The 13381-nt window shown below is 40.8% G+C and overlaps 1 protein-coding gene across 3 annotated transcripts in view; it reads left to right on the forward strand.

Moving 5' to 3' along the window:
• Positions 1–13381, forward strand: part of LOC146693386 (SPRY domain-containing SOCS box protein 4-like) — a 63277-nt gene that overhangs the window by 27791 nt on the left and 22105 nt on the right. Inside the window, exon 2 of one of the 3 annotated variants that reach the window (XM_085479230.1) lies at positions 4338–4451. The exons of 1 other annotated variant lie outside the window; for it this stretch is intronic. The gene's annotated coding sequence lies outside the window, so the exon portion shown is untranslated. Of the gene's footprint in view, positions 1–4337; positions 4452–8322; positions 8571–13381 lie in introns of those variants that run through there. One more of the 3 variants, XM_085479231.1, reaches the window with a different exon arrangement.

Consider the following 13381-nt stretch of genomic DNA (forward strand, 5'->3'; position numbering starts at 1 on the left):
AAGTCTGTCGCAGCCATGTCCTGTCCGTTTACGCGAGCCACCCATTGCGGAAGGTGCAAGATTGATAAGGAGAGTTCTCAGAATTCAGCGTATATTGCGGGACAGACAGGATCCTTTAGCTCAGCGCGACAGTGTGCTCATTGAGAGATATCGATATCCCCGTGAGGGTATTATTCACTTAACCAACTTGTTGACGAGGGGGTGCAGGACCACCACCTGTCTTTTTTTGCTCTGCCCTTTTCTTGGTTGCTGTTATAAACAAACTAACAGACTATTACAGGGTCTCTTTCCAAGAGACGAAAAGCAATATAAGTGATAAATATTACCATTCTGTAGAATATTCTTATATTCCACTTTTACTTGTTCCCATGTTCTAGTGGGTCCTGTTGTGGCTCTAATGTGAAAGGGGATATAATATAATGTAATATAATATTGGATAATATAGTGTAATATAATAAATCTATAAATAAATAATAAAGTGACTGAATAGTGGTATTGTAAAGCGCTTTGGGTGCCTTGAAAAGCGCTATATAAACCCACTCCATTATTATTTCTATTATTAAATTACTTACGAGTTTAATTTGTCAGCAACTTTCTGCCAGCCCTCTCTCCTTGCTTTTGCAGCCTTTGCAGTGTTCCCTTGCGTTTTAATTAAACTCTGAAACTCCTGAAATCCCTCAATCAAGAGTTCTTGCTCTGCTGCCGGAAAATACCGAGCGCGCCCCTTCGACATTTTCGCCGACCAATCAAAGGGTTGCCGATCAATGTTTCTACTATCGATGCGTAGCCCCTTTTACGACACTCAGTGATGTCACATTACTGCGTCCAGCTGTACTAATCGTCAACAACAGGTGTGTTCGGGGAACCGGATTAGCGAGCTCACGGTTAGCGCGATGGTTTGGTCTTGGATGTGTCATTTGATCTTGGATGTAGTGAGCGACGTACGAAGAACGGGCCCCAGGAGGACATCTTAGGTCAACTGAACTCCTCCTCCTGCTGTTTAGATGTCCTGCCAACAAGTTTTTTCAAAAAGGTCTCAAAGACTTTAGAGTCAGACCTGTTGCAGATCGTCAACTTTTCTTTATTATCAGGTGTGTTTCCAGAATCACTAAAAACTGCTGTAATCAAACCTATACTGAAAAAGGACAATCTTGACAAGACACAAATGAACAACTACAGGCCGATCTCAAATCTCCCGTTTTTTAAGTAAGATCATTGAAAAAGCAGTTTCTCAACAGCTCAGTTACTTCTTAAAACAGAATAATTGCTACGATGCCTTCCAGTCAGGTTTTAGACAGAACCACAGCACTGAAACCGCTCTGACCAAAGTGTTTAATGACATATGTCTGAATACAGACGGTGGAAAAATGTCAGTCCTAGTTTTACTGGATCTCAGTGCAGCATTTGATACAGTTGACCACAACATATTACTCAAACAACTGGAGAACTGGACAGGTCTTTCAGGAACTGTACTAAACTGGTTCAAAACATACGTAGAAAACAGGAAATACTTTGTATCAATAGGTAACTTCACATCTGAGCAGACAAGTATCACATGTGGAGTTCCCCAAGGTTCCATCTTGGGACCCCTTCTGTTTAACATCTACATGCTCCCACTGGCACAGATTATAAACAACAACAAAATAAACTATCACAGCTATGCAGATGACACACAAATATATATCACAATGTCACCAGGAGACCGAGGCCCTGTACAGGCTCTTGGTAAATGCATTGAGGAAATCAATGACTGGTTGTGCCACAATTTTCTCCAGCTAAACAAAAACAAAACTGAGGTAATAGTCTTTGGCGCCAAAGAAAAACGATTACAGGTCACCAGAGAACTTCAATCTATACATCTAAAAACCACAAACCAGGCGAGAAATTTGGGTGTAGTGATGGATGCAGACCTAAACTTAGAAAAACACATTAAGACAATAACAAAGTCAGCTTACTATCACCTCAAGAATATATCAAGGATAAAAGATCTGATGTCTCAACAGGACCTGGAAAAACTAGTCCATGCATTCATCTTTAGTAGGCTTGATTACTGTAACAGCATCTTTACAGGTCTACCTAAAAAATCAGTCAGACAACTACAGCTCATTCAGAACTCTGCTGCTCGAGTCCTCACTAAGACCAAAAAAGTGGACCACATCAGTCCAGCTCTGAGGTCCTTACACTGGCTGCCTGTCCGTCAGAGGATAGACTTTAAAGTTCTGATGCTGGCCTATAAAGCTCTGAATGGTTTAGGACCAAAATACATCAATGACCTCCTGACCCAGTATGAACCATCCAGATCCCTCAGGTCATCTGGATCCGGTCTTTTATCAGTTCCCAGAGTCAGAACCAGACACGGAGAAGCTGCATTCAGCTTTTATGCTCCTTATATCTGGAACAAACTCCCAGAAAGCCTCAGATCAGCTGAAACACTCAGTTTATTTAAATCCAGGTTGAAGACTCACCTGTTCTCAGCTGCATTTGAATAAAGCACCAAATCCACACTTTTAAGCTTAAATTTCAAAACTTACATTTAACTACTGATTTTATCTACTGTTCTGATTTTATCTGTTTTGATTTTATATACTGTTGTTTGTTTGTTTGTTAGTTAATTAGTTAGTTTATTTGCTTGTTTTAATCAATTTTAAATCATGCTTTTTATTTGTTCTTGTTTCTAATGTCTCTGTAAAGCACTTTGAATCACCTTGTTGTTGAATTGTGCTATACAAATAAACTTGCCTTGCCTTGAAGAAATATTTAGGAAGTTTTCATTGGACATGGCCAAGGTTGTGCTTTGTCGCAGTTTTTTGTCGATACATTTTTACTGGGCAGAGAGTGTCAGGTTTCTGCTGGCTTAGTTGACCTCAAGCATTAAATGGGGTGATTGGCAGGAGAGTGTGATGTGACTGGGATGAGAATTGGTACCACAGAAACATCGTTGTCAGCAGGAAAATGGTGCACTGACTGCTCTGATCTGCCTCGAGTGAAGGAGTTCAAGCACCTCTGGGTCTTGTTTATGAGTGGTGGAGAGTAGATGGATCAGCAGAGCACAGTGGATGTATACTGGTCTATTGAGGCGAAGAGGGAGCCGAGTGTGTAAGTTCCTCCATTCACCCATGGCAACGAGGTGTGAGTAGTGACTGGAAAAAGATCAAGGATACAAGCAGAAATGAGCTTCTTCCAAAGGTTGTCTCGGCTCACCCTTGACGATGGGGTGAGGATGTCAACATTGTAGAGCTGCTGCTCCTCTGTATATAAAAGGATTTTCTGAGTAGGATGCGTCGAAGATGTTTTGAGCAATGAGGCACGTGCAGGACGTGCTGGGGAATTTACAACTTCTGTCCCCACTACCAAGATCTAATGTGTAAGACTGAAAATAGTCTGATTTCAGTCTGTAGAATGAGAAGTCATCCCACTTTTCTTTTGTCGAATGTCATGAACAAAATATTTTTGTGCCTTTTTGTGGACAAACCATAAGCCATTTTATACACTGATTAATAAAACTGAAGTTGTGTACCTTCCCTGTCACTGTTGCCGTTTCTTCCCGGTGCCTAACAAAGGCACGGGTTCTATTTTCTTCCTCATTAAACATTTGCCATTTCGAACATCTCAGATTCTGCTTTGTTTACATCAGCGTCTAGCTTGCAGTCCTCCTCTTCAATGTCTTTGCTGGCGCATTGCTGCGTCTCTTGGCACATTCTGGCCCCTGTTGATCACTCAAATAGTGTGAAACCATTGGCAAGAATGCATATTACGTCACCCGTGTACACAGGCCCGCACATGGCATGCAAAACGCCAGAGACCCACTCATAAAGAAATGGCTCCATTGCACTGCCAGAGAACTGGTGTATCCACAGGATACTTTTAAAACACCATCCCCTTTGCTTTTTTTTTTTTTTTTTTTTATGTTTGAAGATGCACAGTCTTAAAATTTGATGAACATTAAGATTGCACAGGCTCATAAATATTCATCAGACCAGAACCCCTTTCCTCTTCCTTTCTTATCTCTTTGTCACCGTCCTCTTATTTCCGATCCCTTCATGTTGGCCTGAATTTGAGCTGGACCCAAACAAACGGCCTTTCTCATGAGATCATCCAGCAGCACTTTAGTGATCCTTGAATGTATAATGCAAAACGCTGCCTGCCTGTTGCCTCTAATTGTCCTTTTGAGTGTTTAATGTTTGAGCTCATTAACATGATCTGCCATCTATTGTTTATCATATTAATTGCACCATTTCCTCGGCTACAGTAAAGGGACTGTTAATTAGTGACCACAAAGACAACATTTAGTTCTGTACATCACACTAATCCAACCTTAACCTGTTTTATCTCAACAGGAAATAACAAAGACTTCATTGTGTGACCCTCACTCCCACCACCCCACACTGTTCCCTTTTGACCTGGCAGAGATGCATTTTTGTCAAGGAGTTTGCACTCAGGTGGATTAAGAGGTTAGTTTCCAATCTCACATTCAACCCTAATCTTCCTTCATTAAAGGCTGCGTTTTGTCTATTCAAAGCAAGTCAAAGCCGTGCATTGTGTTTATTATTGGCAGCTAGGGGAAAAAGTCTTTCCTGTCAGCAAAGACTGAATACACGGTGACTCCATCGGCACAGGGAGCCTTTGTCATTATCAAACAAAGGCATATCACTTGCTAGAAAGCGGCTGATTGTTGCTGACGTGAAGACAGACATATTTCAGTGATCTTCGTCCCAAACCAGAGCCCAGCGGTGGAAACCTAATCAGCCTGGTTTGGACTTACCTGTAGGAACTGGAAAACTGAGCTGCGGTGGCTGCTGATAAATTTTTCAACAGCTCCTAACCCAAAAGCAGCTGATATGCACTACCGTCTCAGAATTTTGGTTAGGGTTACATTCTGTGGAAGGCTACGTCACCGGCTCAATTGTTGAGCACACTTGAGTATGATGGAGGCGCACCGTATGAAGTTACAGAGGATTAGATTACTTGAAAGGTGTATCACAGATCTGGCCTGTCTTTACAATATTTATATTAATTCTCTGAAGTACATCACACTTGCAAGGAAGTTACTGTCTAGATCAAGGAATAGTTAAGGTGGTTGGGAGATTTAGACTTGGTCATGACACTGAAACCAAAGGTTTGCGTTAACATATATTGCAGATTCCATTGGCCGATTTACAGAATCAAAATTCAGATTGTAGATTGTAGCAGTATTGAAATACTGTGTATATAAAACATTTATGCAGAGATGATGGAAACGGGCACATCTAAAGTGCTGATACTGGTTGAGATTGGGCAAAACTGAAATAAAGATGTGGTAACAACGTGACTATTCTAAAAGCACATTCAAGCCAAAGCTTAGTTACTTTTTACTGGGAGTTGGCACCACTTGTGGAATGAGGTGATCCACTTTAAAAGAAGAAGAAACCCCTGTTGTTGTTGTTGTGTTTTTTTTTTTGTGTTTTTTTTTTTTTTGTGTGGTTTTAATCATGACCGTTTAGATGGCTCCTTGGGAAAAACAGATGTAAAATTACTTTTATCATCCTTTAGTTTTTGTATTATTCATCAAATATATATTTTAGGTTTATTTCAGAAACTACTGTCTGTGTTGCTATTCAGCTCCTGAATGACTCTCCACTACAACTGCAATTTCCTCATCAGGACACAGTATTTTAAAGTGAACTTGGTGACTTGAACTACCCTGTCATTCTCCCTCTTTTATACATTAATTGACTGGGGTACCTACAGTAGATCCCTTTATCAAGCCAGCCAGAATAGTCCCAGACCTTGTTTGGTGTAGTTGATGTCGAGTGTTAAATAATAGCCAGTAATTTCTCTGGCTTTATTTTGCGCAACTTGTAATGTGTGCACAACCTATTTCCGAGCCGTGTTAAAAGGGCAGTCTGCATGAGCAGGGTTTACGCATGTATGAAAGCATGAGAGTGATGCTGCCAGATTTCCAGTCTGATTCCACAGATATGTGCAGTTCTGTGTTTTGTTTATTAAAGTGTTAAATAGTCAGTATCCAATGAGATCTGAACTTAAAACATCAAGATGACCATAATTGTGTGTGTGTGTGTGTGTGTGTGTGTGTGTGTGTGTGTGTGTGTGTGTGTGTGTACACACAAACAAAGACCTAGTTTCTCAAAGAGGGTTTGCTTTGGCTCCTGCTTCCAACACGTGGTTGCCATCAGATTCTTTTCCTGAGTAAACAGACACCGGGAGACAGCAAACTGATAGTTGTCTTCGGCTGGTGGCTGCACCTCTGTGTGATGGGCAGGAAAACATTTGGACAAATGGGCCTATTATTGACCACTCCACTATCTTGGCCAACAGGAAGCTTTGATCTGTATCTTATAAAGTCCTCCATCTCTTCCTTTGAGGAAGAAAGGCAATAGATTTGGGGAAAATTTGTAATGCTGATTTTGGATCCATAAACACCAGTGTTCTTTTGTTTTGCTTACCCACTTCACCCTTGCTCATTTATTTCCACTTATTCATTAACCTCACTTGTCTTATTTCAGTTTCACTGCAGTTTCCCCCAATCCGTGTGTCTGCCCCTGTCAGTTCATTATGTTTGTAATTGATTGATGTGTTCACTCCTTCCATAATAATTTGCACCCTTAAATCAAAATGGGATGTTGACAGAGTTGTGGCCCACCCTCATGGTGTCTACATGAACCATCAACCTCTTGCTGCACTCTTATGCATATAAAAGGACGTGCTATAACAAGGTAGTTCCACGGCAAGCACTGGCAGCCTTAAGTGTGGATGTTGTTGAATATGTTATGAATGTGGTGAGTGTGCAATTTTTTTTTTTTTATTTTTTTTTTTTTATTTTTTTTTTTTTTTTCTTCCTTGTGGTATTGTGTTAATGTATGCAGAATTCAGCAGAAGACTAAAAGCAGGCAGTGAGGAATGCCTGTTTGGAAGGGGGGGGATAAGTGAGAGGAGGGCTTTCTTGTCTCTCAGGGGAGAAAGATGAGAGGAAGAGAGGCATGGTGAAGAGGTAGAGAGCGGGGGATGGTGTCAGAACTTAGCAGACGAGAGAAGATGAGGAAAGACATGGTAAATATCTAAACACCGCATTGAAGTGTAGGTTTGACTTATAGGCTTGAGCTCTTATAAAACCACATCATAAAAGGCTGGGAAAAACTGTTTGTGCTGACTTTAAGGGCAGGTGTTATACTGATTTCCAGTCACATATTTAAATTTTTGAACTCTGCAAGTGAATGGTCATTATTTATCTACTGGGAACCGTCGCTTCATCTACGGTCTGAATTGTTTCTGCTACCTTTAAGCCAACTTTCTTCTGATTGGCTTCAGCTCAAAAAACAGAAGGTTTGAATAGCAGGTGGGTGGCGCGTCTGCACTCGGTTACAGGTATCTGCTCTCATAGATACAAAGAAGTTTGGTAAAAACATTTAAAACACTTTCAACCTCACCTGACAGTCAGCACATGCCTCCAGTAGTTTCTATTTGATGATTTCTTCAGTACTTGTCGCAACATGACCCTGAAATCTGTATTTTTTATGTAGTGACGGGACGACTGACTGTTCTCATCATGATGAATAGCAAATGTCAGAGATGCGTAAGCCCCAGGTTCTAAAGTAAATGCTAGTATTGGCATTCGGTATTGTGCAATAGTGTTAGTGGGATGTATAAAGACTGTACATACAAGTGTGAATGTACTATGAATCTAACTGAGGCAAGGTTTGTTTACTTTCAGCTTGGACCAAGTGACAATACATGGTTACGTTGTAAAATATAGCGAATTTTAAAAATAAAAAATTTTAAAAAGACTCCACATGGAGACGACAATCGTTGAAATGTGAGTTTGTTGAGATTTCAGCAATCACTTTCTCTGAGCTTTCACACAGTCTGCTTGATGTTAGTAGTTGCTGTTGTTGTTGTCAGTTGAATCGAACTCACTGCTGGATTCCTGGAAGTCACTCCTTGGCACTTGATCTAGTAGACGCTGCAGTGTGCATGTTATGTCTCGAAATGTTATCTAGTGTGTACAAGTTTTTATAGTCTAACATTCACAACTTTATTGTCTAGACACGAGTGCAAAATTTCAATAAAAACAAAAGCTGGGCAGCAAAGCTGAATTCAGTGGAAATGAACTGGTAATCAGCAAATGCAGGATCACGGTGTGTATGTGCACGCCCACATTTCTTTCCGCCATCCTTTCTTCTACTTGGGGGGGGGGGGGGGTTCTTTCAAACTGCTCAGGAAAGACGTTGAGCGTGCTCCACACTAAGCCCCACACTTCCCCCTCCCTCTCTCTGTCTTCCCTCCTCCCTCAAGCAGCTGTTTTCCTGTCTTGGCCTGGGAACTGGAGCCAGGCTGTTTTTTCCCTATCCTTGCCTCACAAGCAGGAACTCGCAGACTTACCGAAATACACACACATACTCTTCTTGTCCGTCTCTGCCCTGTCCCACACTCGTCTGGCTGTTGACTGTGTGCTGACCTCATTTTGGACTAGAGACTGAGGAGCAGCTATTCCCACTCTTCTGCTTGGCTGCTGTGATTGCGTGTTCACATTGCAGTGTGAGAGCCGCCTGACTGTTGGTAGAAATGCTTTCATGGTAAGACGTCTCTTCCTGTAATCACAGGCTACTTCTGTCTTTTGACCTCTTATTTGTGCCTCCTTCAGTCTCTGACTCAAGTGACTCTCTGTTGGTAAGGCTGCTGTGTGGCTCATCCAGTACTCAGTTTCTAAAAGTCTTCTTGACTGTGCTGCATTGATTTCAGGCTGTCAGCATTTTGCAAAAGTTTCAGTCAATGAAATAAAACGGTGAAGTTCTAGCATGACTTAAACTCACTTTTTTTTGGTTTGTCCGTATAAAAATAAAGCGGTCATATTCCCTTTTTTTTTCATTGACTGACACAAGGTGTAGCTAGGCCTCATCGCTGATAATTCAAGTCACTAAAGTGGACACTGCGACTGTTATACTAAACAATATTATAACCTATTGTTATAATATTGTGTTATTGTTTTCTATTGGAGCATTTTTTAAGCCTCCACGGAGTTGGTGCTTCAGTTTTAGCTTCCGAGAGTGTTATTTGGCACAAATTAGCATTTATCTTTGTGTGTTCATGAATGACTTCACCTGAAAATACCCCCTGTATTGTGAAGCCTCAGTGCTGATGCTATGACTGGTTCTATATTGGTATTTGAAGCCACAAGGAACTGTTTTGGATGAGAGGCTGCCCAGAACTGTTTGAATGATCCTTACATCACAGCAAGCCAAGATCATTGTCTGTTAAGTGGGATCTAGCAGGCGGTAATTTGCCACTAACACTTTGGCAGAGGATTGAGTAAAGGAATGTTAAACCAAGATAATAACTGAATACATTTGTAACAACAGGACTGAGGTTTGTTAAGAATGTAAGTTTTAAAAGAAAATGTAAAATATTTAAGCTGTCCCATGCTTAGATTAATCATTCTCATAAGGACTGGGTGGCTGTGCTTAACTCTGTCAGTTACACTTTTATCCAAATGTTATTTGTACAACAGTAGCAATACTTGTCGAGTACCAGTGAACCAAATATTGAAAATATTTAAATACAGGGCACTGTCTGATGCTCTTGCCATGTCATCTGTCATGTCCTATTGTAACCAAACACATTGTTTGAATTCATTTCAAACATTAGAAGAAACTCTCAGACTGTGTGTGCCTTTTTTTTTTTTTTTTTTTTTTTTTTTTTTTTTTTTTTGTCTAGCCCCCGACATGCCGTCTTGCGTCATCTACCTGTATCACAGCAACAAACGAGCACCAGCATTTCATGGTCCAAAAATCCTCGAGAGGAGGCGATTGTAAAGAATGTTTCATGTTGAGGCCATGTGGGTAAGGGGGGGTAGGTGTGGTTATGTGTGGGTGGCTTATTTAGTCTTCAGCAATAGTCTTAAAAGGACATTCAAAGCTCTTCTTTGGATGTTGGCTGCTTTTTGTTCCGTTTTATCTCACTGATGCCACACTGCTCTATTTATGCTGCAGTCTGGGCTCTGAGGAGGCCAATCCATGACTGATGGTGTTCCACTGTGTCCTTTCCCTATCACTGCATTGGGAATGTGTTTGGGATGATTGTCATGGTGAAAAATAAAGCCATATCAATCAAATACTTTCCAGACAGTGTTGCACAGTGGATGAGAATCTGACGATACTTGTCTGTGTTCATAATTCCATCAATTTTGACTCGACCCCAACACCAGTGGCTAAAATGCAGTCTCAAGCCTTGATGGAGACTAAACTGTGTTTTACAGATGGCTCGTACCGCTCTCCTGACCACCTCTCTACATGCTGTTGATGATTTGAACCACAAATTTCAAATTTGATTAATCACTCCATTGGAACTGTTGCTACCTCAACCTTTTCTCCCTGTTTTCCGTCCTTAAGGAAAGGAAAATCTGAACAGCCACTCTTCCACTGAGGCCGTTTTTGATGAGGCTTCAGTGAACAGTAAACAGATCAACTGAATAACATGTATCTCTCAGTTCTTGTGTCAGGTCTTTCGATGGGTTATACTATACTATAAACACAGCAGTTTAAACCCCCCAAATTTGATTGTGTTCATCTGGACATAGCGTTTTCAGTGGGAGAAGCAGTTAACTCGTCTCATGAACTTCTGCCTGTGATTTCTAGTTGTTAATTTGAAATATAACATCGGTTTTAAAGTTATAGATATCAGTGATTCTTTCAGAATGGTTCTAAATTCTAAAATTCGAGGCGTTTCGAGTTCCAGAAACATTTTCCAAGTCAAGCTTTTCAGTAAGAGTTAGCATCAGCAAACTGTCCTTTTCCTTATGTGTTCATCCATATGACAGATACTGTGATGACAGACACAAATCATTGTCCAAGTGAGAGGGAGACTGTTCATGTGTGTTTAGACCCTTGTCATGATTGCCCACAGTTCATGTTCTAAAGCCAGTGTGCAGATAACTGCGTTGGTGGATTTGCGTTTTTCAACTTCAAAGTCCCTGCAATACTACAGTGCATTAATGTGCCCTTAAGCGCATATGCATGAGTCTGTGTCTGTGCATTGGGTGGGGGTTGCTTGCGTTAATACTAGCTTGTGTATCTTTGATATGCTAACAGTGGTTGTCACGCTATCAGCGCCCTTCTCCATGCCACTGCCTCGCTTGCGTGAGATAAGAAGTTTGTGCCATGGTTTACAGTCCAGCTACATTTTAAGTAATTCCAGCTCCTTCTCACATCCAGTCTTCTGTGTGCTCAGAGCTGATGAAAATCACTGAGGTGGTGTTGAGGGTTGTTTTTTGCTGCTGAAGAATGATTCCACTAAACTAAACACTCTTAATCTGAAGAAGTTCAGGAAAGGACACTACATCTCCTTCCTTCATACTCACACTTTCTCTTATCGGGCCTCTCACATTACTCACCTGCTCCATTGGTGCTTCTCATCAGTTCTCTTGTCTCTTCTTTCCATCACGTTCCAACTCTTTTTCCCACCGCGGTGCTCTTCACTAACCCTCTTCACATCCAGCTTTTTCCTCACCCTTTAACTTTTTTGATAGTTTGCTTCTGCCTTGTCCTCTTCGTCTTTGATGTACAGTGAAAGGCACAGGCTGTTTTTTAGGTTTGTTTGAGCCGTACCCATTTTATTTATTTATTATTATTTTTTCCTGGATCAAGAGCTGAAACACTTTTAAACAAAATTATATTTGACATAGTTCTCAAAATTATCACGGCATTAGACAGTCTTATTTTTGCTTCTCCATCAGAATTTTTCTTCTTTCATTCAGTGTGCTCGATTGCACTATATTGGTGTTAGTCAATGTGGATTGCCCGTGTGTGGGGCTGACAGCACGAGTATTTACTTGTACTCAGGTCTTTTTAAAACTGCTCATACTTTTACTGCAGATTTCTCATTGTGTAAAACAAAGTATTCATGTTTGCATTCGTTGGTCATTTCTGCCACGTTGTTGTTGTTGTTGTTGTGGTGGTGGTGGTGGTGGTGGTGGTTTTATGTTACAGTAACAAAAGCTGCTTTTTTGGACACTGGAAAAACTTTCTTTCACTACAGTTGAGCTCACGGTCTCAGTACTGTGGGTGAAATGCTTGAACTTACAAAGAGTGTGACAGAGTTGTGGATAATATGAAGGATCAAAGCAAAACATTTGAATTGAGGATGGTGTTTTTTTTTTTTTTTTTTTTAAAGTAGTTGAGTTACTTGATGAATCGTTGCAGCCCCGTATTAAATAGACTCCTCATTTGTCTGGAACTGGTTCCATGTGGCATATTTGGTAGTTGCAAGCAATGTTCCCTCTAAGCTGCGCACGTGTGCAATTGTGCACTGCTGGCACAGTCTCTGCGCACAGAAAATCTGCATTGCGCACAAAAAAAAAAATCTAACCTGAATTGAAATTAAAATTAATACTTTAACAATTCTGTTTTGCAGTGTTAGTCAGTGACTGGCTGCTCCCGTATGGGATTAGAACGATCCCACCTTATCCCATAGTCCAGCCAATAATGCGATTCACATTCGTATACGCAGCCAATCAACGTCGTTGACAGGCTATGACAGCGTCCTTATGTGCCGACACCGGTGTTTTAGCTAGCAAAGCGGCTGATGTGGAGTGAAACCACGATAATGATAACATGTACAACCATTGGAGATATGAACAGGACAGACGGAACAATTGACGGAAAAAGTGTGGACTTTATACCAGTTTTTAAATTGCGTTGATAGGCCACGTAAAACCAGAGTTGTCATTAAAACAATATGCAATGTTTGGTTTCCTTCCTGAACACAGTCGTTGTTTATATTTACTGCGGGAAGAAACGGTAAAAACGGCGTTTTATAAGAAAAAAGGCTCGAAAGCACTCTCCGCCTGGGAGCAAGAACAAAACCAAAAACACTCCCACCCTTTCCTATTGGTCGAAAAAAGTACCATGTCGACCAATCAAAAAATGACATGGCAACGTGGCATTTAGTTGTTTAGAAACGGGGGGAAGTTTTAGGAGTGACGGCGGTGTTTTGAGATGTGAGAGATTTGAGACGTTTAGCGCAAATCTTATGTAGTTGGTGTGTAGTGTAGTCAATAGATTTGTTGTGTGTGTGTGTGTGTGTGTGTGTGTGTGTGTCAGAACAATGAGGCGACTGCTGAATATTACAGGAGTGATACATCTCCTGTTGTCAGGCCTGCAGGTATCAGGCTGTTGTTCTCCTTTATCTCATAGTGGACAGATTATTTTTTGGAGTGGCACAAATAATTTGTGTGGCATCAAATTTGATGCAGAACAGCTGATTGTTCTGTAAATAGTTTGAAATGTTTATTTAAAAAACGCCTTTGCTGCATTTAAAAAAAAAAAAAATAGCTGCAAAAAACATTGTTTGCCAAACTGAGTTACTTTTTTTGAGGAGTAACTATATAATT

The sequence above is a fragment of the Copadichromis virginalis genome, linkage group LG14, assembly GCF_057382275.1.
Source record: "Copadichromis virginalis isolate Kocher_CV1m ecotype Utaka linkage group LG14, C_Virginalis_male_GT1.1, whole genome shotgun sequence".
Classification (NCBI taxonomy): domain Eukaryota; kingdom Metazoa; phylum Chordata; class Actinopteri; order Cichliformes; family Cichlidae; genus Copadichromis; species Copadichromis virginalis.